This window comes from Quercus robur, chromosome 9, assembly GCF_932294415.1.
Source record: "Quercus robur chromosome 9, dhQueRobu3.1, whole genome shotgun sequence".
Classification (NCBI taxonomy): Eukaryota; Viridiplantae; Streptophyta; class Magnoliopsida; order Fagales; family Fagaceae; genus Quercus; species Quercus robur.
In genome coordinates this window covers 42,672,555-42,698,921 of record NC_065542.1, presented here as the reverse complement: position 1 = coordinate 42,698,921, position 26,367 = coordinate 42,672,555, and the positions used below count along the sequence as shown (strand labels likewise).

Genomic DNA, 26,367 nt, shown 5'->3' with positions numbered 1-26,367 from the left:
TCTACAAAATTTTGTAAAATTATGTGGTCTTAGTATTACTCATGGATTTAGGGTTCTTTTATTTTATTTTTTTTATGAGTATTTAGGGTTCTTTTAGAGTACTGATATCATTCATTACTGATATCATTTTTTTTATCCATCAAAAATACCTTGCCATTTAGGATTTGTTTTGAAATTATTGTGAAAATTTTTGAACTTGACATTCTATTTTATTTTATTTTGATCTATAAGAAATTGATTTCTCAACAATTATGAATATATTGTGACAACAATAAGATATTATAACGTTTTCACAATACATAAGTTTTCAATTATAATTGGTCCCAACCTCATATTTTATTTTAAATAATAAATAATTAATACCTCAATAATTTTAAAAATATTGTAAGAATATTTTGAGCCAGTACAACAATATTGTGTTGACACATATAAATATTAAAAAAAAGAGCATAAACCAAAAGGCTGGCATACTGTAAAAAAGAAAAAAAACCCAGCTCAATCAAAACCTTTGAGTCTTGCCTCACCTAGTTGAATAAACCAAAGACTGCCGTAGATAGAGGCGGGGGCTCTTTTATATAGTTAGTAGAAGTCTATATGTGTTTTGTTGTTTGAAAATATATGTGAAAATATGTGTGAGTAAGAAAATGTATAAAAATACATGTAATATTGTGTGTTTGAGTTATCCTACCAAACAAGACCTAAATTGCTTTAGTTTATTATCTAAAAAAAAAAAAGTTTAGTTTTTGGGATGGACTTGAATACAATTTATCACAGTAATAAAATACAAATAAAGGTATTAAAAGATAAATATTAACAAAATTTTACTAAAAATATGTCTTAAAAAATTTAAACAACTTTCAAATGATTTTTCACCGTTTTCATTAGATTATTAGAAAATAATATAGCATAAACAAGTATAAAAATATTTACATTTAAATTTATTTAATTTTTTTATAGGTTCGTTAGTCAAAATCCATATAATTTGTAGGTTTATGCTTATCCTTCTTTCTTTCTTTTTTTTCTTTTCTTTTTAAAAAGTTATGCTTGTACTTATCTAAACTCTAACAAAAATGGTAGCAGAATTTATCTAATAAGAAAAAAAAAAAAAAAGAAAAGAAAAGAATGGTTGTAAAAAATTTTAAATTACCACCTGTACTTATCCAAAGTTATCGTGACTTACAAACTTCATTTATTTGTTTCAACAGTTGGATGGCAGTAAAAAACGTGTAGCAGTAGTACTGTCATAAGTCATCCACGTGGTTCAGTGGGTGTATTAGCGTGTTGTCATTCAAGGCACACTAAACAAAATTCAAAGGAGGTTTTGGGCTACAAAATGAAAAGATAAAATAAGAGTAGAGACTTCAGAGAGCATCTGGTCCAAGTCTTTCAGCGAAGAGAGGTCTTTGAGTGAAGAAGAAGACGACAACGAAGAAAAGGCAAAGATCTGAGGTGGTGGGCCATCGGCGAATTCCCATGTAAGCATGATTCTTTAAACAAGTAATAAAATTATCAAATAATAATAAATTAACCAAATAATAATAGATAAATTGGAAAATTATACTCTAAACTAAAAATAAATAAAATAGATATGCTGATATGCACATTAAAGATTCTCAGCGAAGTGGTTGGCGTGTCAGTGTTCTCTTTTTGAAGGAGGGGATCTCAGGTTCTATTCCTCACATAAACATCTTTTATTCACCTTCTCTCTCATACTCATGCTCTCTTTTCTTTTATACCCGTACTCTTTTATCTTTAAGTATATCACCTTCTCTCTCTCATACTCACTCTTATCTTGCTCTCTGTAAGCTTTAAGTCTTGCACCTTCTCTCTTATTTTTCTCTCATAAACATCTTCTCTCTCATTTTGCTTTCTTAGATCAAATATTACAAACACCAAAAGCTGCCGTTTTTCTCTTATAAACATCTTCTCTCTCATCTTGCTTTCTTAGTTGATACCCTTAGATCAAATATTACAAACACCAAAAAGCTGAAACCCTGAAATCATTAGCTTCTCCTACATTCTCAACCTTAACCTAGATTCTCAACCTTAACCTAGAAAATGAAAAGATTTTCTCCTCACTCCGCCGGTGCAATGTACGGAATATTCACTTTTTTGAAGTTTGAAGTGAAGTACAGACTTTTAGGGCGGTGAAAAGAGGGTCTGGAGTTAATAGAAAAGATTTAGTTGCTAGAAAAGTGGCAAAAGTAAAGAAAGAGCTCAAACAGAGCTGTGGTGGCTAGCTTCTTTCAAGCTGGTGGCTATGAGAAGCTAGCCACCATCTCTTTGGCAATGGCATCCGATCAATCGGTTGCCAGTCTCGCTGCCGTGACTTCCTCTCTTCTTTTGTCACTTTCCTAGTCACTAAATCCTCTTTATTAACTCCTATGGTAACAAATCCTCTTTTCACGATACTAGAAATCTGTATGGACGTTTCAAATTCTAAAAAAGAAGTATTCCGTACAATGCGCTGGCGGAGTGAGGAGAGAATCTTTTCATTTTTCTAGGTTAAGGTTGAGAATGTAGGAGATGGTGATACAAAGAAAATGGGAGCTGGAGGTGGGGACAAGAAAAATGAAGATGGCAATGGAAATGGTATTGGAAATGGCGGCCATAGCTCGATCGTATGGGGTATTTGGGAATCTGTAAGGATTTTTTTTAAGAATACATAGGCCTTTCTATTTTTCTTTTATCTGCTTTAAATCAATCGAAAGTTAAGGTATTCTGAGTGCACGTATGGTTCTCTCCAACTTCTATCTATGCTCTTCATTTTGTGGTAGAAAGCAACTTAAAAGTGTGCATAGATGCTCTTAAAGCTCTTGCCAGATAATGTCCCTCGGATGCTATTTAATTCTGTGAAAGTTGTTTTTCCTGCTTGGATACTTCAATATGAGCAAGTCTGTAATTTGTTTTCCTGGAAATGTGTGGTTATATTTGGATCAGTCCTGATGCTATTATGGCAGCTCCACAACCTTAATCTTTACTAAATGGTCTCTTATTAATCGTTCAAATTTTTGCTGCTGTTAACCTAGATAATTACACTATTTTAAACTAATAATAATGTTGATTATCCTTTCAAAAAAGTGTTACAAAGTTTTCAACCTCTTTTCCAAATTTTGGGATTTTTTTTTGGGTTCTGCTATTTTTATTCCAATTTTAAAGTGATTTAATATCATATTTTAAACGAATTTACACAACATGCTTTTAAAAAAAAAAATTTGATTGTTAATTATAATATGTAATGTTAGTTTTTAAGATTTGCACATTGATTGGGAATAATAAATAACGGAGGGTTAGAGGGGTTAAGTTGGCTTTAGGAATTAAGTTAATAACTTTTGAAGTCTCTTAAATCTTGATGATACTAATCCAAATTTCAGAATATATTATCCACTAAATAAAAAGGAATATGAAAAGTGTCAATTTCTTACCCTAGCTTGTCAATTATTTTGTGTGTCTAAAAAAAAAAAAAAAAAAACTGGTATAAAAGCCTGTGACGTTGAATTTATACTATGGCAAGTAAAAATGTTTTTTATTTTATTTTATTATTATCAACAAGATTATTTTGAACATCATTAAAAAAAATGAGCATATATTTTTTTTCTAGAGAATTTCTATTTTAATCATAATGAAATGGTGATGATTTTTCTTAAATAATGGTTTTATTTTGGAATTTCTAATACTGCCTATATAAATATGAATTTTTTATAAATGGAATTTGTTATGGGTATCCATCCTGTGCTTATTGTATCATTGTATTGTGTAGACTGTAGATCACCTAGAAATAATAATGATACGTTGACGTAAGCATAGAGATTTGATCTTTTCCTTTTTCTTCTAGCATGCATTTAGTAGAGGTTAGTAGTTATTGTAGCAGACTAGCTGTACTGGTAACGTATCTCCGGATTCATAAAAAATTTCTTATCAGGGCGAGTTGCCGGAGCCACTCCGTTACCAGTACAACTAGTCTACTACAATAACTACTAACCTCTACTAAACGCCTGCTAGAAGCAAAAGGAAAAGATCAAATCTCTATGCTTACGTCAGCGTATCATTATTATTTCTGGGTGGTTTACAGTCTACACAATACAATGATACAATAGGCACAGGATGGATACCCATAACAAATTCCATTTATAAAAAATTCATATTTATATAGGCAGTATCAGAAATTCCAAAATAAAACCATTATTTAAGAAAAATCATCACCATTTCATTATGATTAAAATAGAAATTCTCTAGAAAAAAAATATATGCTCATTTTTTTTAATGATGTTCAAAATAATCTTGTTGATAATAATAAAATAAAATAAAAAACATTTTTACTTGCCATAGTATAAATTCAACGTCACAGGCTTTTATACCAGTTTTTTTTTTTTTTTTTTTTTTTTTTTTTAGACACACAAAAGAATTGACAAGCTAGGGTAAGAAATTGACACTTTTCATATTCCTTTTTATTTAGTGGATAATATATTCTGAAATTTGGATTAGTATCAAGATTTAAGAGACTTCAAAAGTTATTAACTTAATTCCTAAAGCCAACTTAACCCCTCTAACCCTCCGTTATTTATTATTCCCAAAACAATGGGCAAATCTAGTAGGGTAATTATCTAGGTTAACAGCAGCAAAAATTTGAACGGTTAATAAGAGACCATTTAGTAAAGATTAAGGTTGTGGAGTTGCCATAATAGCATCAGGACTGATCCAAATATAACCTTACATTTCCAGGAAAACAAATTACAGACTTGCTCATATTGAAGTATCCAAGCAGGAAAAACAACTTTCATAGAATTAAATAGCATCCGAGGGACATTATCTGGCAAGAGCTTTAAGAGCATCTATGCACACTTTTAAGTTGCTTTCTACCACAAAATGAAGAGCATAGATAGAAGCTGGAGAGAACCATACGTGCACTCAGAATACCTTAACTTTCGATTGATTTAAAGCAGATAAAAGAAAAATAGAAAGGCCTATGTATTCTTAAAAAAAAAATCCTTAACAGATTCCCAAATACCCCATATGATCGAGCTATGGCCGCCATTTCCATTGCCATCTTCATTTTTCTTGTCCCCACCTCCAGCTCCCATTTTCTTTGTATCTCCATCTCCTACATTCTCAACCTTAACCTAGAAAAATGAAAAGATTCTCTCCTCACTCCGCCGGCACATTGTACGGAATACTTCTTTTTTAGAATTTGAAACGTCCATACAGATTTCTAGTATGGTGAAAAGAGGATTTGTTACCATAGGAGTTAATAAAGAGGATTTAGTGACTAGGAAGGTGACAAAAGAAAAGAAAGAGATCAATCAGTTGCCAGTCTCGCTGCCGTGGCTTCCTCTCTTCTTTTGTCACTTTCCTAGCCACTAAATCTTCTCTATTAACTCTAATGATAATAGTCCCTCTTTTCACCGTCCTAAAAATCTGTACTACACTTCAAATTTCAAAAAAATGAATTATTCCGTACACTAGGCCGGCGGAGTGAGGAGAGAATCTTTTCATTTTTCTAGGTTAAGGTTGAGAATTTAGAGAAGCTAATGATTTCAGGGTTTCAGCCTTTGGTGTTTGTAATATTTGATCTAAGGGTATCAACTAAGAAAGCAAGATGAGAGAGAAGATGTTTATGAGAGAAAAATAAGAGAGGAGGTGCTAGACTTAAAGCTTACAGAGAGCAAGATAAAAGAGAGTGAGTATGAGAGAGAGAAGGTGATAGACTTAAAGATAAAAGAGTACGAGTATAAAAGAAAAGAGAGTATGAGTATGAGAGAGAAGGTGAATAAAAGATGTTTATGTGAGGAATAAAAGATGTTTATGTGAACCTTTAATGTGCATTTCAGCATATCTATTTTATTTATTTTTAGTTTAGAGTATAATTTTTCAATTTATCTATTATTATTTTATTAATTTATTATTATTTGATAAGTTCCATAAAATACATTTAAAAATAAAAATTATTTGACTGTGTCTTTTCACTCTTCTGGATTGACCCTTCAAAAAAAAAAAAAAACCTCTTTTGGATTGACAAGAGTTCAACACAGGCCAGACCAGACCAACATTGCAATGCATTTCCAGAGATATTAGGGATGTTGGCAGAGGAAATGTTTGGGTCTTTTTGATATATGTGTGTGAAAATGTGTGTTAGTGAGTTTAAAATGCTCTAAAGGTTGCTTAAAATAGCCTACCAAACAGGCCTTAATAGTTTTTATTTTAAGGCATATTTTTTGTTCTTACCTTTTGAGGCATATTTGATAGAAAGAATTTTTATTTTTGTTTTGGAACAATGTAAAAATAATTTTCAAATAATATATTTTAAAAAAAATAGTTTTCACTTTTCAAATAATATTTTTTACATTATAAGTGTTTGACTCAACATTTTTATAATTGAAATTTATTATAAAAGAATTACAAAGTTAATATGTAAAATATATAGATTACTTTTTTTTTTTTTTTTTGTGAGTAATAATAAGGGAATAATAGAGTTCATGTACCTCATTTTGTTATGATGGTTTATACTTTAGGGAAAATTCTATAAATTAAGTTTCAAATAATTTAAGAAGTACCTCTCTTTTAAGAAGTACCTCTCTTTTAGTCATTTAGCAGCAATTCTAATGGAATCTTTTAGAGAACCTTAATTTGCTTACTAGTTAACACACCCAAATTTGCATTTCGGATGCTTATACTAATGTGACAAATCCTTTCCTCCCAAAAGTAGGCCTAGATAAAATAGAAAGGCATTTTTACATTACATGTTAGTATTAGTAAGATCACTGCCAAGAGCCTAGTTTAGTGGCATTTCTGCTTTTCTTCCAATAACAAGACCTCCTCCAGCAAATGGATGAAAGCAAGCAACATTGACCAGACCTCATCCTCTGCACTTGGAAGCACTCCCACAAGTTCCATATCTGAAACTCTGCAACCTGAATGACAAACAAAATGTAGAGAACTGAGTCTAACAGAGAAATTTTCCAGCATAGTAAAGTAGCAGTTAAAAAGAAAATTCATGAAAGGAAACTATTGTAACAAATAAAGCCAATAAAATGCTGTTACCTCCAGCATAGTGTAAATAAGTTTCCCCATCATTGACAATACTTTTAAGAAGAGAACCATGACGTCGACCATGGGCAAGTAATATGTGCTCAGAATGTAGGTGAGAACTGCAAATACAATTCATGCATAAAACACTGAACTGGGTCACTGGTGAAATCACTGGCACATCATTGAGGTCTCGAAATTTCCTTTTTTCCTATTATGCATACACTTTCTAATAAAAAGTAAACTTTTAAGTAAAAATTAATAGATTTGTTGAATAATGGACCAATTGCAATTGCCTAAATTGTTGGATTGGTGACATGCAACCCCGTGGTTTTATGGATCAATGAAGAATTGTGGTTTTAAAAGCTGAAATATGAGAACTTGACACAAATTTCCAGCCAATAGGACAATGAATTCAGATGCACATTCCATTTATCCACGAAAAACAACTGACCTGGATAGAAGCCAAACCCTGAGCAGCTCTTATGGCTTGTGATACAAGCACTAAACCAAATCTGCAAAAGTAAAATAGACAAGTTCATAAGGTGACACACCAACATAAAAATTTAACAGGAAAAACAATAACAGAAGGGAAATGTTGAACGCATGACAAGAGTTGATGATGGGAATGAAGCTTTATGCTGCCTTCTCAAGAGAATAAGTGCGAAGCTTGTATGTGACTTGTAAGCTGAGACCGGATGTTGTGTTGGGGATGTTCCAGCTCCAGGATCTTGATGGATTAGAGTCTGATATCCTGGGTGGAAGAGTGCATGCAACACAGGCCGCTAAAAATCTCCTACAAGGCAAAAAATGGGCACTCATTTCACTTCAAATACAATTGCAGCCCAAAAAAAATGTTAAATGCAACACCCTGTTTAAAATTCAGCCAAGCTGAGCTTCATGTCTTGATAAAAAAAAAAGTAAAATGACACACTCCTAATAAAGAATATTGCAGGTCCATACAAATGGTGGCCTTTGTCCAAAAGAAAATGCAATAGATATTTGAAAATTGAAAGCCTTGCTATGGCACCCTTTTTTTTTGGTTTGTTAAGTTACACACACACACTCTCAATGGGACTTGAACCCTTGACCTCACTCATGCCACGGCATTAATACCCATTACAATACTAAAGCACCATAACAGTTGTATCTGAATATTAAAATTTCCTGCTTACCTACATAGGATGGCATGGGGTATGGTAAGCAACATCTTTCAGCATTAATTGGGGCAAAAGGATTTTCAACATCATGTGGCCATACACTTAGCTTCACAGTGCAAGGTAGCTCTGCAGTAGCTACAGCAGCCAGTGAGGTGGTGATTTTCAACTGGATTCTACTGATAATGGGTTGAGTATCAACCCAATCACTTGGGGCATTAACCAGAGCAGCACCCTCCACAGAATCAGATACAGAGAAGTGGGAGTTTGAAAAGCGATATTGCAAGCTAGATCTTCCAGAAATGCCAGGCAGGCTGATGCCGCCTAGCATTGTCATGTTCTGAGTAGACAGATGAGACGCCAAGATGGAAAAATTTATATATTGAGCCAGTAGGAATAGTACAAAATGATTCCATAGGAGAAACCATACTATTATAATGTCGCTGCACTTCATTTGCATCCACTTGAAACCGCATTGAAGCAGAAGGCTTGACTTGCATGCTAGTCGAACCATCTATGGCAAATGAAGGCACAAAGAAGAAAGGTAAGGATATGAGAGGTAGTTCAGCAGTCATTAACACATTCACGGGAATGAGCATTTGCCATAAAACAGCTGGAGGAGGATATCACAAGTAAACCCAAAGGTGTTGAATGTTTTTTGGATAATTAACCTCAGCAGTTAATAGAAATGGAGCAGCATGAGGGTCAAAATGCACTTCTCGAAGCGAATTCCTTGTCTTTAATATAAAGTTTGGTTGTGAAGCTTCTCCTCTCTTTTGTACTGCCATATGTATAACTGAACAGGATTTGATTTGTCAGCGATAAGCCGATAATAGATCTACAAAGTCATGACTTATGAACTTAAATATAAAAAAAAAATTAGGATCAAAAGAAAAACCTTTAAGCATGATAGAACTACAGAAAAGTTGTATGACAAAAATCAATACCTTGTGTCCTGATGCAACAGCAAGGATATCCCCTTTAGCATGGAAAGCAATGGATGCAATACAGCGATCTGTTACAAGAAAAGTAGCAATAAGATCCACATGAGTAGTAATATAAGCTTAAAGAATATTATTAACTGAAAACTGCAGCCACTATTGCAGAAGGTAACTGAACAAGAGAGTCAGTAAAATTTACAAAAATCCCGTGATCCTATACACTCTGATGTGTTTGCATCCCATAATCGAACTTCATAATCCAAGCTTCCCACTTGCAATTATTTCTGGATGCAAAGGATGGAACCTAACCTGTAAAAGCTCCATTAGTACTTTGATACAGAGACTGAACTTTAGAGATTGTTTATCATACACGAAAAAGCAAAAGATTTGAAATTACATATGGTTGGCAAGTTAGAAAAAGATTTGAAATCACATCTGGTTGACAAGTTAGAAAGCATTATTGTTAAGGAAAAACAAATAGAAAGAAGGAGAGGGAGGAGGAGGGTGTTACAAACCCATGGGTAGAACTCACTCTTGAAAACCGGCTTGCAAGGAAAGGGTCCCCAAGAGGTTGGCTCTGATACCAAATGTTATAAACCCATGGGTAGAACTCACCCTTGAAAACCAGCTTGCAAGGGGAGAGTGCCCAAGAGCTTATAAACATATAGTTAAGCTTATACTAAATCCATATGGGACATTAGGATTATAACAGAAGGGGACAACAATGCAAACATAAGCCAAACCAACACTGAAATCCTAGAGTATTGCGACATATGGAGACAGAAAATCAATAGAAAAAGGAAGTGGCTGCTGACAAGATATAGATTTTTAGAATTAATACACATGTCAAATAGAAAGTATCCAGTTAATCAAAGAAACCATAAAATTTGAACAATTACTCAGCAAATATAAATGACCAAAATTAGTGATGAATAAAACAAGTAACAAAAAGAATTTACATATCTTGAAAACATGCTGCCTCTTCACAAAAATGATTCACAGCCCTCCTCTTTCTTCCTGAAATCCTACTTTGTTATTCAAGCAGTCACTCCTATCCCCAGAAGAAGTTTCAGACTGAAATCATAGTAATTGTCAAAACAACTAACCAACCAAAGATGCATAGGTACACAAAACATTAGAAAATTTTACAGAACACATTACAAGTGGTTTGAACCATTGGGAAACACAATATAATACATACTCATGAGTTACTGTAAAAACTATCTTCACTTGTTACAATTGCCTAGCAAAAGCTACACCAGCAACTAAAACTGAGCAATCCAATTTGAGATAATTTTAATAAATTTTTATGATATTTTGTCAACTGCAAGTTACTGATTTTTCTTTGATCATTGCTTTCTGGATGATGGTCGGCACCAACCCATGTCATGGCTTTCATCATGTCATATTGCCAATGCTTGAGTCTGAATCTATCAGTTAAGGGAGCTCGTTCCATGACATGTCTAAACAAGATATGAAGTTCATGCTAAAAGTTGTGACACTTTTAATGAAGTAGAAAGAATCTGATTGTGAAGATGTCCAGATTACTCATATTTCTGTTAAAATCAATTTGGTCATGGTGTACAATAAAGCATAAAATGATGAAGCCAATATTTTTAAATTTTTTGAAGTCTTCATTTTTTATAAGTAAATAACTTAATTAAATCAAATACATAGGAAGATTTATGACTGTATTAAAGCCACTCCTAAATTATTACAATATAAAACTTCATAAGATCCAAGTAAATAAATAAAAGTCATGGAAGAGACACTATCTAAAGCAATCATCCATTCATAACATGATCTAAAAAAGAACAACCTAATATGTCAAGGATGTTCTATGCCATCAAAATTCCTATAATTTCCTTCTTTTTTAGGGTAAGTTACATAACCCCATGATCTCACCCTCCACCTTGTTTTTACAAGGTAAAGAAGTGCTATTTGAGCAAAAGCTTATTGGCAAATTCCAGATATTTTTATCTCAAAATTGTCCTTACACACAATGGAATAGCATTCCTAATATTAGCACTCTCGTGACACCTAAATTCCCTTGCCAATATGCAAGCAGCTGAATCAAGTTATTCATCATTACCCGTGAGACCCCAAACAGGGAAACCAAAGCAGTTTAAATTGCACCGTACTAGTCAGTACAACAAAAAATTACCATACCAGTTACCAAACCAGTATGAATAACCCCCTCAAATCATACCAGTCCAAATACTGAATTGCCTCAGTTTGTTTACACCATTTCAGTGGATTTCAGAAATTTCAGCCAATATATTGGTTTCGGACCGGTATAAGATAACAAAGTTTAAAATATATTAAAAAAAATCACTCAAGTCACCAAATTTACTCATCATCTTCAGTTCTTCATCGCTACTATTAGTCTCTTTCCTTTCCACCTCTTCCTTCTTGTTCTTCAATTTCATAATAATGAAGCAAAGAATTCTCCCGATTTTGCATCTTTGGCTTTCCTTGCTTGTCTAGCAGAGCCCAGGTGGAAACAAAGCTTTTTTCAGTGAAACATGGTCTAAGCGCGAGTTGATTGCCACCTTTGATTTGTTCTTTGGAACTTTCTAGAACCATAGGTCCAAGTGTACAGAAGAGAACCAAGCTTCTGTGACATTCTTGTTCTTTTTCCAGAAAGAAAAATAGGATCAACAGATCAGCACCTTTTTTTGTTTTTTCTAATATTACCTGGTGGTTATCAACTAGCACACAGCATAAATTCACCTAAAATTACCTATTCAGACCTTTTTATGAATAAGTACTGACATGCTATTTGCCTTTTGTTCTTACAAACAATTAAAATATTCAAAACTTTACTAAAATTACCTCTTACATTGTTCTTTGTTACATCATTATCTTTTGATGAATCATTTGAATTTGTTTTGTCCAAAGAAATGTTAGCTTTTATATATATAAAATCCGGAAATGGTACACCGGTACGATATTAACAACTTTGAGGATAACACAACCACCATGTCTCCCCTGCCACCAAACAATGGAGAAAAACACTTCGAGGAAAATACAACCAACAATGGAGTAAAACACAATAAACTGACTTTCCTACTTTTGCACAAACAACACCAATTTATCATCAATATCCTCCGAAGAACCTCACACTTTTGAGGCACCTTACCAACCCCCATAAACTCTTCCAAGGAAACTTTTCATGATCAGACCCTCTCAAGGCATCATAAAACAAACAAACCCCCAACTTTCCAAACCAAACTTCCAATAGATTTTAATTTTATCTTCACTTCCTATAGGAAAACTGATAATCCAAAAATTTAAAAGAATTAGCCACAAATTCAAATTCGCAATCTGAAAGGCATTGGCAAATTGAAGGATTTCAATGGCTGAGCCACCTAGATATGAACCAACTAAAGCATCATTGTTTGCAGAAAAAGGAAAAAAAATCAGGGAACTAAAGAAGACTCACCAAACTATAATCATGCCAAAAACAGCCTCAGTAACAAACTTAACATGTTTAAAAAATAAATCCAACCTCCTCTAAACTTCAACAAAATCACCTTAAATGGCCTTTTAACCACAACAGATGCCCATCCACTCTATACTCCCTTGTACTTTACTAGCACACCTCAACATAAGAAAACTTAATCCTTTCTTGTTCAATGGAGAACAACCACACCACCCCCCCCCCCCCCCCCCCCTTCCCCCCACAACAAGTTCACCAAATGATATTTTGATTCATCTCCCATCCTGCCTCACAAAAAATCTTTCTCAAGCAACATAAATACAGACGATAAAAGAAAAAAAATGCAATTAAATTCAAATGAAGTATTCTTCATAAGAGTTATATTCGCTCCTTTAGATAAATAAAATCTTTTCAAACCTTCATGTCATATTTTCACTGCTACATTTCCAAACCACTCAAACCTCAAAAGTTGACCACAAAGACAAACCCAAATATGTCTAGGCTATACTCAACTTAACACCCAACAATTAGGCTAAAATTCCATTGTGTCCCCACCTCTCCCCTAGGAGATTATGGTGCTGACACCAAATTAGATTCCATTGGACCAGAGTCGTTTCTAATTAGATTTTATTTTTATTTTATTTTGAGGATTCTATGGGATTTGATTGTTATTTTAATTATAACATGATTTCCCTTGATGTTACTTGGGAGCCCTATTTAAAGGCCCCAAAGAAAACATTATTGGTATGTATCCTTGTTTAATACAATTTTTGTTGGAATTTTTTCAATGAGTTGGTGCTAATTCTGGGCAACCCTAAGTGAAAATTCCTAGATTTTCCTTCTTGGTACTAATTCCAAGCAAGTAGCAACCCTAGGTTCTAATTTCAAGCAACCTAGGTGCTGATTTCCGTTTCTTTATTCTCGTGCAGCTCTATATGTTTCCTGCAATTTTCTTGAGAATTTTGTGCTTCACCAGGTTATCTACTTGTACCAACTCACATTTACTCAAACTCTTAAGCCCAACAATATCTCAAACGAAAGGAGTGGACATATATATTCATGTTTTTTAGATTGAAATATTAAATCCAACAATGCTAGCATGAAATCATGTCAATTTGACCATTTGTGGGGAGAGGCTTTTACCTTCCAACTAGTGAACATGTGCAATAACACTCTTTTAATCTATCACATGTTACTTAGGGTCTCCCTCTTACTTCACTACCTAATATTAATTAACGAAAGTTTTAATTTTGGAATACATATATATTCAATCCTAAGCAATTATTGAACTGTCTTTTGCCAGAACCTTCATTAGGTACATATAAGCACACATAAATTCACCCCTAACAGCTCCCCCGCCGTAAATTAAAATTGGGTAGCTTATATACATGACCTCAAACTTAAGGCCTCCTTGTTATTAGACCTCAAACTTAGGGCCTACTCATAAATAGACCTTAAATTTAAGGCCTCCTCGTAAGTACACTGGTTAAGCACATTAGCCATAAGGTGACTTGACTTTCAACCATCAGCCACCTTTTAACAAGACAGAAACACAAATTCCAGGAGAAAAAGACTTATGTCATAATGTTTCACAGAATAAATCAAATAACCTGGATAACAAATCCCTTTATCCAATGCCAAATAACCTCAATAAAGCCCCATCCAGTTGTGCTGCATTTTCAATAAACTTCTTCAATAAGATATCAACTTCCTCAGTGAGAGACAGAGTTTCATCAACAATAATGCACAAATTAAATATTAAGAAAACTATTTTCAGGATGAGAAAAGATTCAGTAACATATATATAAATAAAGGATACTTTGTATGAAGCAAGTTGACTGCCTTACCACCCAAGGAATCCTCCTATGACCAATTAAAAAAACCCTCAAGCAACGACCAGTTTGACAATCAATTATCTTTACTGTATGGTCAACACTGCAGGAATCAAAACAGAGGGAAGTTCAATAACAGAGAGAGGCCTGAAATGGAATCAGGAAACAACTAGTGACAACTTACTGGGTAGAAGCAAGTGTTCTTCCATCAGGACTGAATGCTGCTGCAATAGTTGACCTTGGAGGAGGCACCATAGGGTAGTACTTAGCAGATAAATGGTGCGATGTCTCTGCCTCAACCCTCAAAAAATATCAAAAAAGAGCTTCAGAAATAATGGTGGCAAATGGCATAATGCTCATTCACAAATAGTGCGTCTTCCATCTCATAAGAAATAATTAAAAAAAAAGAGATAGAGAGTAAAATTGGTAGTGTACCAGTAAAGAAGACAACGTCTTGCATCTCTGGTTGCTTCAGTTTTGGGCCCAGGTTTAGAAGCTTCTCCCCACCACCATTTTGGCATGTGCTTTGTTCTAGGAGAGATATATCCCTCAGTGCTATCAAATGGAAAACATTTCTACCACTGAAACTATTGGAAATGCCACTGTATCAGAGGTGCATCATATGAACATAAAGTCATGAAACTTCAACAAAACTAGGCTGCTAAAGCCTATTATCTATAAAATCAAGCCATCCAAAAGCACTGCCAGTGCCATATGTCATTGAGATAATTGCATAACGTGTGTGCTTTTTTACAAACAATTGATACAAAATAAAATCACTCATGCACTGTAATCCAACACTCCACCCCTCCAAACCACATCCACCACCAAAACAAAGAGCATAAAAACCTATACAAGTGATATAACTATAAATTCTAAACTACAAGAGAATTGGTTGAAATTTCCTTCTTCCACTTCTTTTCTTGATTATTTTAAATTAATTCTTTCTGTAAACATTAGTTCTTGTTAGCTCTTTACATCTTTACAGGTTCATGCCTAGAGTATACTTTCCTTGCACTTGGGTTGTACCCATTTGTTTTTATTAATAAATTATTACCTTATCAAGAAGAAAATCAATTAAAAATTTGGGAATTCCAAGCAAAGGAAAAAAAAATCCCCTATGAGTTAGATCAGTTTACAAAAAAGTGAAAGTTCCCAAAGTTTTTTTTTTTTGATAAGTAATGAAGCTTTATTAAAACAGACAAATACTTCATGTTCATGATGATGAATACAAAGGGTCTCAAGCAATTACAAAAACTCAACAATCAAAAACTTCAGCAATAATAGATATTCAAAATTCATACACTCCTGTCAAAAACCTTCTAACTCAACTAGCACCTCCTGGTGTTTCCAACATAAATGGTTCAAACTTCAAATCCCTCTCCCCAACTATTGAATTATCAAAAAAAAAAAAAAAAAAATCATACACTCCATCCATCTCAAATTTTTTGTCCAGATTAAGAATCTTAACTTTCCAAAGGTGACTTGCAATAGAATGTTACCAGTTCACAACATTAAACTCCATAATTTGAACTCAAATAAACGAAACAAAAAAAGAAAAGAAAAGGGGTATTTACTTCTCAAATAAAGAAAATGCTAAGTTAGGAAAGTTATTAAAATAATGTCCAATGTTAACAATTCATTTAGAACATCCCAAAATGGAATAATAACAAAACAATATATGTTTAAGCGCACCATAATTGGGTATTACTTATTAGTACAATTTACAAGCATCACATAAATGCAAATCCAACGTTCTCTAGTACACCTACCTACATGACTTGAGCTAGAGATTTCAGCTCCTGAGGCCGAGTTTTCTTAAATCTATAGAAAATCAAAACAATTTCCATCGAAAATTCTAAGTTCCAAGTTCCAACTAAAATAATAAACACAAAAAGAATCGAAATTCAAATAAAGAAAAGTTGTGACCTGTGGTGGTGGAAATGATGGGAAGGCGAGGATGAGATCGTGTGGCCCAGATAGACCCATCATTTTTTCTTTTATGCTAGAGAAGCCATTGTTTTGAGAGATTAAACATTTGCTCGGCTCTTTGGGAGCAGAGCAGAATTGGGTAAATTTGAAGAAAGCAAAATAATAGATGCAGAATTGATGATATTTATATAGGTTGAAGTCTTGAAGAATTGATTTGAAAATGGGGGCGACAAAACCGGCTGAGACAAAATTTGAGTACATTAACTTTTAAGGGAGGAGCTCCAGCTCGTTCTGTTAATATAAATTGCAAGGCAACACATGACATGGGTGATGAGTTGCCGGGGTTGGTAGTCACGGTGGCGTGGCATGGTGTATGTGGTTTAACAGGAACGCAGACAATCTACCGCTGCGAATTTCAAGCTAGCTCGGACTGAAATAGAAGTTAGAAGACACAGTTCAGTAGACACCCCCGACAAATTCTTGGTACAAGATTAATACTGATGGGGCTACTTTTGCTAATTCCCATTCAGTGGGCGTCGGGGTTATCATTCGAGACTAAATGGGGCAGGTGGAGACAGCTCTAGGCAAGAAACTATGTATTCCATTTGGTTTATTTCGCCTGGGTTGTGGGGGTACGCGACGTTGTGTTTGAGAAGCTCCAGCGGCTATAGACAACATTATTGGAGGGATTAGAATTATAATGCAAGACTTTAGACGTGGGCATATCTTCCATGTTAAACGCCACCGCAATCGCCCAGCTCATCTTTTGCTCAGTATGCCAACAATATTGATGGTTATATAAGGTACCTTTGTCGATACAATTGTGGTAAACAATAAAAAATATAATGGTGTTTTGTCTTAAACATCCTAATAGCCCGACTCCAGATTTATCCACCAACCCACCCACCAAATTGAACTACATATTCCAAGAGGCGAGCCCAATCCATCTAATCTCTATCCTAGACAAAAACTTGCACCATTTAAATCTTGTGAGCCCAAATAACCCTCAAAACCCATCTTGGTTCATACCTAAACACACCCTAGAAAAAATATGTTGTGAAGAATGGGAAGCCATTATGAATTGTGGGGGCCAATTATCTAGAAGGTACTATTAAAACTATATGAATTGAGCCTATGGCCAAATCTGAGGATGATCAAATAAAGTTATAATGGGAATGGTATAAGAAGAAGGAATAAAGATCGTATGTGATAGTCCAAAATACGTCCGAGGAAAAAAGTCATCTCGGAAATGGAGATACGAGATCAGTAACAATGTCTTATCATCCTAGACCCTCTTCAAGGTTACATCACAATTAAGAGTCGGACATTGGATAAGAGATAAGCAAAGGGGAGGCAACAAATATCTTCAAAAACTGCTACCTCCACATTAAATGCCTCCCAACTAACTCTCTGGCCGCATTAATGTGGAAGTGATACCTAAACAATGGTCAAGTAGCCTTACAGCTACTAGTTGATGGTTCTGGGAGGTGTTGGATGGGAGAAGAAGGAGTTCCTAGAATCTAACCTACACGTGTATGGTGGGGATGATACCAAGATTGTAATATATAGCATGGGACGGTGGCCTAAAGGAGTAGGAGGAGAAAAAATCAAGAAATCTTTGTAATAATACTATGAACTTTTGTAGCTTTGTTCATCAACAAGACATTATAACATAAGCTCCTCAAGTCGTGCCGAAGACAGATTTTCTCATTTTACTTGTGTTTAATGATCTTAATTCAGCAACTTTTATTATCTCTCTTTTGGAGTAGGACTAGTTCTTTCACTCACGTTCTACAAATTCATTGTTTGGGCTTGTTGGGCTAAAACCCAATCCTATACTAGGTCCAATCCAAATTCAGTCCTTACATGAATAATATAAAAAAAAACAAAAAAACAAAAATCTTCCACTATCTAGAGGGGCAAGTATTCTTTAACTCAAAAACAATAACCTTAATCCTCTAATCCCAAGATGTCCAAATGGCCTAGGCGGCAAGCCTTACTAAGCGACTTTAAACCCCATCAATTGCCATGAGAATCCAAGGATGGAACTATCAAGGTGTTTGTAAAGCTTCAATAGTTAAGGCCCTTAGAGCCTTAATAAGGGCATGTAAACCAAGTTTATCTTCCTTTGTGAAGTTAATCGAGATAAAAGTGCATGTATAAAGTCAAAAAGATAAGGGTGATTTGAAAAAGGATTGGAAGTGGATGGACATTAATATATGAGTTTTTGCTTTTAAGGAAGGAGCTCTAACATGTTATGTTTTAACCAAAATGTCTGTGTACTAAGATTAAGGTTGATAGAAAAGTGGCTTATATTTTTGTGGTTAATATGAATTTTGATTTTAAATGGAGGAGGATTGTCATGTACTTTTTACAATTTTAATCGACACTCCATGAAAGTTTAAGAGTAACTAGTTAACTAGACTTGTATCTTTGAGTAACTAGTTACTAGACTTGTATCTTTTAAGTTATGGCTAATTTTCATTTTGATTCCAAACACTTTAATTTTGTTGATTGCATTTCTAAACTATACATTTATATCAATTTTTGGTGGAGAATTTTATGGTACACATTTTTGCATGAATCATTTTTACTTAATTTCAACATTAACATAGGGTGTCTTTGTCTTAGGCATACCATTACAAGATAATACAATTATAGGTCAAGTGTATGCGAGCTCAATGAAGAAATAAAAAGGAAATAATGGGATGGTCTTTTGTCCTAAACATCCTAAAGAAGTTGGGTTTAACACAAATAGCCCAACTCCAAACTTGTCCCCACCAACCCACCCATTAAATGAACTAACTATCTCAGAGAGTTCAAAAATTTTAAATAACCCACTTACAAATTTTGAGCACCCACCCATCTAAGGTGTGTATAGGTCGGGCTGGGTCGGGTTGAGGGGATTTTTAGACCCAACCCACCATGGTGGGTTAAAAAAAATTCAACCCATGGTGGGTTGGGTCGGGTTGAACCCATGGGTTGGACAATTTTTTTTATTACTATTATTATTAAATTGAGAAGAAAAAAATATATCACACCTGCCACGTGAGTTGATAAACAAAATACATATTAATATATAAACTAATATTCCAACTCAGTTGTAAACAAAATATGTCTAAGTATCCAACTGAGTTGATAAACAAAATATAAATGAACTAGTATCCTAATTCACTTATAAACAAAATATATATGAGTTCCTAACTCAATTATAAACAAAATATATATGAACTATTGAACTAGTGTACTAAGTTCTTGACTCAGTTATAAACAAAATATATGTAACTGAGTCGGTAAACAAAATATACAAAACTAGTATCCTAAGTTCCTAACTTAGTTACAAACAAAATATATCAAACTAAGTTTATAAACAAAATATACAAAACTAGTTCTATGAGTGGATTTCAAAAGAGTTCTATACTAGTCCCACTAAGAACCAAAATATCCAAGCTATCTAGCATTCCAATTTCCAACTAATCTTCCTCTTCCACTATTATGGTGCTTTGAGATGCAAACTCTGAGACAAATCCAAAAAAAAAAAGACAATAAATTATACAGTGGAATTTCAAAACCAAAAGGCTTATATAACAATTAAAAAATTACAATCATAAAAAATTACTTTGTTGAAAAATTACCTAACTCAAGACCCTCATAGGATATTTTTTACATTGAACTTCCAAATGAGTTCTTAAGTTAGTAGTGCCATAAGTTTTTGACCCAGCAGCATAGGTTTTGCCACAATACTTACATTCAGCTCTCTCACCTTCTAATAAGATGAAGTGACCCCATACATATGATGTTTGGTTAGGTTTTTTTATACGGAGATCTGAGGTAGCAACACAAGTATTTGTTGCCGTCATTTGAGGAGCCTCATTTGTGGGAGTGGGTGCACAAGAACCTCATTTGTGCCGCATTAAGTTTCATATGCCATCTATAAATATAAATATATATTTTTTTAAAAAAAAACCCAAAGATTAGTATCAATGTAACTCCTTAAATGCAAACAACACTAATGACTAAACAACAATAGTAAAAACAATAGGGAGAGGGTCAGATAGAGACAAACCTACAAAGCAAGATAGAGAGAAAGGGACACAGTAAGTTGGCAAGAGAAAATATTGTAGAGTAAGAAATACACCTGTAGGTTGAGATAAAGCAAAAACATTTAAAAATCAGCTAAAAGAAAACTAAGAAATCAACAAAGCAAAACTAAACATTGATCCACCATGGCAAGAGAGATAAACATATAGAGTGAGTGAGAGAGATAAAACATTAAGAAACTTTACCTAACACCGGAAGAGAGAGCTACCACCGGAAAGATAGAACCATCGCTGAGGCGATGATGATAGCTGATAGATGGCAGTGGCTCAGTAGAGGGAGAGAGTGTTAGAGTTCAAAAGGGAGTGAAGTGTAAGAAACTGAGAGGGGAGGGGGAGAGGGAGGTGGCACATTAGGTTTGTGTGATTGTGAACTAATAGGATTTTATATATGATAGGAGGAAACCAAGGAAGTGCTGGATAACTAGTTTTTAAATTTTTTTATTAATTATATAATATATTTAAATATATATTAAAAGAACTAATAGGATTTTATATTATATATGATAGTAGGAACCGAGGAAGTGCTGGACAATTGGTTTTTAAATTTTTTTTATTAAATATATAATATATTTAAATATATATTAAAATATGGGTGGGTCAGGTCGGGTTTGGTAGGTTTGTAATTTTATGACCCAAACCCAACCTGACTTGCTATAAAAAAAAAAAAAAATTTGCAACCCAACCCACCAAGTCCTAAAAACCAACCCAACCCGGTGGGTTGGGTTGGGTCGGGTCAAGTTTGGTGGGTTGGCGGGTTTTTTGCACACCCCTACACCCATCTCTATCCTTAAAAAAAAAATAAAAATAAAAAATAAAAATCACCCCATCTAGATCTTGTGAACCCAGATAACCCTTTAAATAACCTGACTTGGCCCATATCCAAATACATTTTGAAAAGAAGACCTAATGAAGAATGGGAAACCATCATAAGTAAAAGAACAAAAATTTGCCACTACATAGAATGGGAGGTATTCTTTGACCTAGAGACATCAACCTTGATCCCCAGTGTAACATGCTTAAGTACCCAAAAACTAAACAACAACGGACACATGAAGAAGGAAGTTGAAAGAAGGCTAATGTGTCTATCAAGGGAAAGATAAGTTAGCATAGAGTTGATACAGAATTAAGGGTGGCAAAATCAACCCAAACCCACCCACTTAAATGAGACTCAAACTTACCCAATTATTAATTGGATTAAATGGGTATTAACCCAATTAACATTAATGTTTATTGGGTTTTAATTGGGTATCCAATTAGACCCAATTATGAACCAAGTATCATTTCTACAAATCACTCAACTCTAAAATACCCCAAAACCACTAAAATTACCAAAATAATACCTAAACCTAAAAAATGACTAAAATAATACCTAAACCTAAAAATGACCAAAATAATACCTAAACCTAAAAATGACCAAGATACCCTCCAAAACCTAAAAAATGACCAAAATACCCCTTAAACCTAAAAAATGACCAAAATATCCCCAAAACCTAAAAATTACCAAAATAACCCGAAAACCTACAAAATGACCCAAATACTCTTGAAACCAAAAAAATGACCAAAATACCCTCAAAACCTAAAAAATGACCGAAATACCCCTGAAACTAGAAAAAAACCAAAATACCCACAAAATAAAAAAAAAATTACCAAAATACCCCCGAAACCAAAAATTACCAAAATACCCCCTCAAAACCCAAAAAATGACCAAAATACACCCGAAACCTAAAAATTACCAAAATACTTCCAAAACCCAAAAAATGATCAAAATACCCCCGAAACCAAAATTACCAAAATACCCTTGAAACCAAAATACCAAAATACCTCTGAAACCTAAAACATGGCCAAAATAACCCTGAAACCTAAAAATGACCAAAATACCCCCGAAACCTAAAAAATGGCCAAAATAACCCTAAAGTCTAAAAATTGACCAAAATAACCTAGAAACCTAAACATGACCAAAATACACCCCAGAACCTAAAAAATGACCAAAATACCCCCAAAACCTAAAAATTATCAAAATAACTCCAAAACCCAAAAAATGACCAAAATACCCTCAAAACCTTAAAAATACCAAAATACCCCTAAAATCCAAAAAATAACCAAAATACTTCCAAAACCTAAAAAATGACCAAAATACCTTTGAAACCTAAAAATTACCAAAATACCTTTGAAACCTAAAAAATGGCCAAAATAACCCCAAGTCCTAAAAATTGACCAAAATAACCCCGAAACCTAAAAAATGACCAAAAGACCAAAACCTAAAAAATGGCCAAAATGACCCCCCCTAATCCTAAAAAAATGACCAAAATGCCCCCTGAAACCTAATAAAATGACCAAAATACCCTCAAACCTATAAAGTGATGAAAATACCCCTAAACCTTTGAAATTATCCCTAAACCTTTGAAATTACCCAAATAAACCCATAACCTCTAAAATGGCCACAAACAACCTAAAACCTCTAAAATTACCAAAAATACCCTAAAACCTCTAAAATGACAAAAATACCTCTAAACCCATAAAACGACCAAAATACCCCTCAAAATATCTAAAATGACCAACATACCACAAATCCAATAAGAAGAACAAAATACACCTGAACCCTCTAAAATTACCAAAATAGGGGTTTGGGGTATTTTGGATGTTTCGAGGGTATTTTCGTTAAATTAAAGGTTCTAAGAGTATTTTAGTCATTTTGTAGGTTTCGAGGGATTGTCACTAATTTTTTAGGCTTTAGGGGTGTTTAGTTAACTTTTAGATTTTGGGGCTATTTTGGTAGTTTTCTAGGTTTTGGGGATATTTCAATCATTCTTTAGGTTTCCGGGGTATCTTAGTCATTTTTTAAGTTTATGGGGTATTTTGATAATTTTTTATGTTTAAGGAGTATTTTGGTCATTTTTTAGTTTCAAGGGGGATTTTTGATAATTTTTTAGGTTTAGGGTGTATTTTTATAGACTTATAGGTTTGAGGGGAATTTTTGTCCTTTTTTAGGTTTCGGGGTATTTTGGTCATTTTTTAGGTTTCAAGGATATTTTGGTCATTTTAAGGTTTAGGGGTTATTTTGGTCATATTTAAGTTTCAGGGATATTTTGGTCATTTTTTTGGTTTCAAGGGTATTTTAGTTTCGAGGATATTTTGATCATCTTTTAGGTTTAGGGAGTATTTTGGTCATTTTTAGTTTTAGGGGGTATTTTGGTCATTTTATAGTAGTTTTCTTCCTCCTGAATGGGGTCCCTAGGGTAGGTACTTGTCCCATCATCCCTTTCCTCCAGTTGTTGGGAGTGGTTGTAAGGATAGAGAAGTATGGCCGTGTCAATCACAAGACACTGAATGCAGTCATGGCAGCTTTTCCCTCTAACATTTCCATTTTCTCCGCTGTCCCTTTCTGCTTTAGTACTTTCCTTGTTCTGTGGAACGATTTGGAGTATCACTACTAGTGGCAGGTTGTCTCCTTTATCCTCAACTACATCCATGTCGAGAAGGATTCTCCACATCGCGGAGGAGGGGTTTTCCTTGGGCTGGGCCCTTGGCCCAACGTAGACATTGGTATGAGTCTACTGGTCTTTTACCCCCCACAGGGGGTATTTTGGTCATTTTTAGGTTTCAGGGTTATTTTGGTCAATTTTTAGGCTTCAAGGTTATTTTGGCCATTTTTTAAGTTTCAGAGGTATTTTGGGAATTTTTTAGGTTTTGGGGGTATTTTGCTCATTTTATAGGGTTCCGGGGTATTTTGGTCATTTTTGAAGATTTTAGAGTACTTTGGTTATTTACAGTTTATGGGCATTTTGGTAATTTTGATAACTGGGTAATTGGGTGGGTTGGAGTTTACCCATAATAATTAGGTTTGGTTGGGTTTGGGTTAGAAGTAATTAGTTAAATGAGTAAATGAGTTTTATATATTCAATCCAATTATGCCCACCCCAAATCCACTCATTTGTCACTCTATTCCAAGATGTCCAAATGATTAAGGAGGCGGGTCTTATAAGGCCCCACACATCACCACAAGAATCCTAAGATGGATCTGTGAGGGCATTTGTAATGCCTTAGTAGGTAGGACTCTCAAGTCTCAAGGCCTTAATAAGAACGTGGAAAACAAAGGTAATCTTCATTTTTGAAACTAAAGCATGAGAAAAGTGTATGGATAAAGTAAAAAAAAAAAAAAAAAGAGGTGAAATTTTGAAGGAATATATGTAGTAAGTTCAAAAGGGAAACTCTGGTAGGTTATGCTTGTTTTACTATAATTAATCAAAGGCAAAGTTTTTGAAATTTAATAAAGATATGATTTTAGTGAGATTAGGAGTGGAGCAGGCTGATTGGGATTCATAAAGTTTTATGGGCCTCTTTATACATCTATAAGAAGAAATGCATAGGAAACTTTGGGTGTTCTGCTTATGTCCTTCAACGAGACTTTAGCTGTGTTCAGGGATGAGAAAGGGGGAGAAGGGCTCCTATACTTTAATTTTATATATATATATATATATATATATATATATATATATATATATTTTTTTTTTTTTTTTTTTAAGGAAATCCTTTTTGAGCTTGGGGCTTGTGAGAGACCACGCCCCCGAGCCCTTGGTAGAAAATGCCTTGCTAGTTTCTTAGACATTTCTCTTCTGGTAGTGCCCGCTGCCAGCCCATTGTTTTTCTTCATGTGTCCTCCTTGTGCCCGGCCCAAGTTTCTCTTTCATGCTTTTCTAGTCTTTGGGTTTGAGGGCCTATGATGTCCAACCCTATTTTCTTAGTTTTTTATTTTTTATTTTTTAAATTTGGGTGTTTTACTTTTATTCGGATGAAAAAGGAATAAAAATTTTTAAATTTTAATTTAGGGAATAAAAACATGAATGTGAATGGAAAAAATCCTAAATTTTAGGAGTTCTCTTTTTGAATTCAAAATGAAATTACCCTATTTGACATTTATAACCCTATTTCTAAGATAAGTTACCATTTATTAATGAAGGGAATTCTCATATATATATATATATATATATATATAGTATAGTATAGATTATACTTAGTGAAGGATGGAATGTGCAATTTGAGGTTTTAGGGGTTATACTGATTCTCAAAAAAAAAAAAAAAAAGGTTTTAGAGGTTATAATAGGAATTTGAAATGGAAACCAACCTTAATGAATGACACCTAAATGTTATGACACATTTTGATTGGAGCTCATTGTGGAACATTTCGGCCGCACCATGGAATCCATACCAAAATGAAGTTTTGTTAGGTGCAATTCTAGGGGAGTGTTTTTTAATTTTATTTTTATGAGTGATATAGGGTCCATTTGGCCCTACGTTTTTACAATAAAAACGTCAATTTCTGCCCGTTTGGCTATGCGTGTTCTAACGTTTGCGATTTTAAAACACTTGATTTCAAAACGAGAGTATTTCCAACTAATTTGAAAACACTATTTTAAAGTGTTGCAAAATGCATTTTTTAAAGTATGATTTACCATAAATACCCCCATCAAACTTGAACAAAGAACCTAGGAAAAAATGAGAAATATTTATTTGGGTTCTCCATCGTACCTTCACATCTGCTTCATCTTCCATTACGTTTTCTCCCTTCTTTTACTCCTGTCATAGCTTGCTAAATAAGCTAGAGCACTCATATTCATCTTCTTTCTTTTCTTTAAGTTTCAAAAGGAAAGAATCATGGACAATAAAAGGATGGGTATTTGATAGGTAAAGATAACGGTTAGTGGAGGATAAGTGTAGAAGTAGGAGTAAAATGAAATTGGTACAAAAATTATATCTTAATTAAAAATAATATAATATCTTTTTCAAATTTGTTACGGAAATTAAGTAGAGACATTCTCTTATTATTTCAGTTAATATATTTAAAGTTTATATATACATTTTTAATGACGTATGTAAGCATCTTGCACGTGACACCAACCCTAGTATATATTTTGTTTTCATTAATAAAAAAAATACTGGTTT

General features: G+C 33.9%; 1 pseudogene; it reads right to left on the bottom strand.

Moving 5' to 3' along the window:
- Positions 1–6,515: 6,515 nt before the first annotated feature.
- Positions 6,516–17,116, bottom strand: LOC126698497 (uncharacterized; annotated as a pseudogene).
- Positions 17,117–26,367: the final 9,251 nt, after the last annotated feature.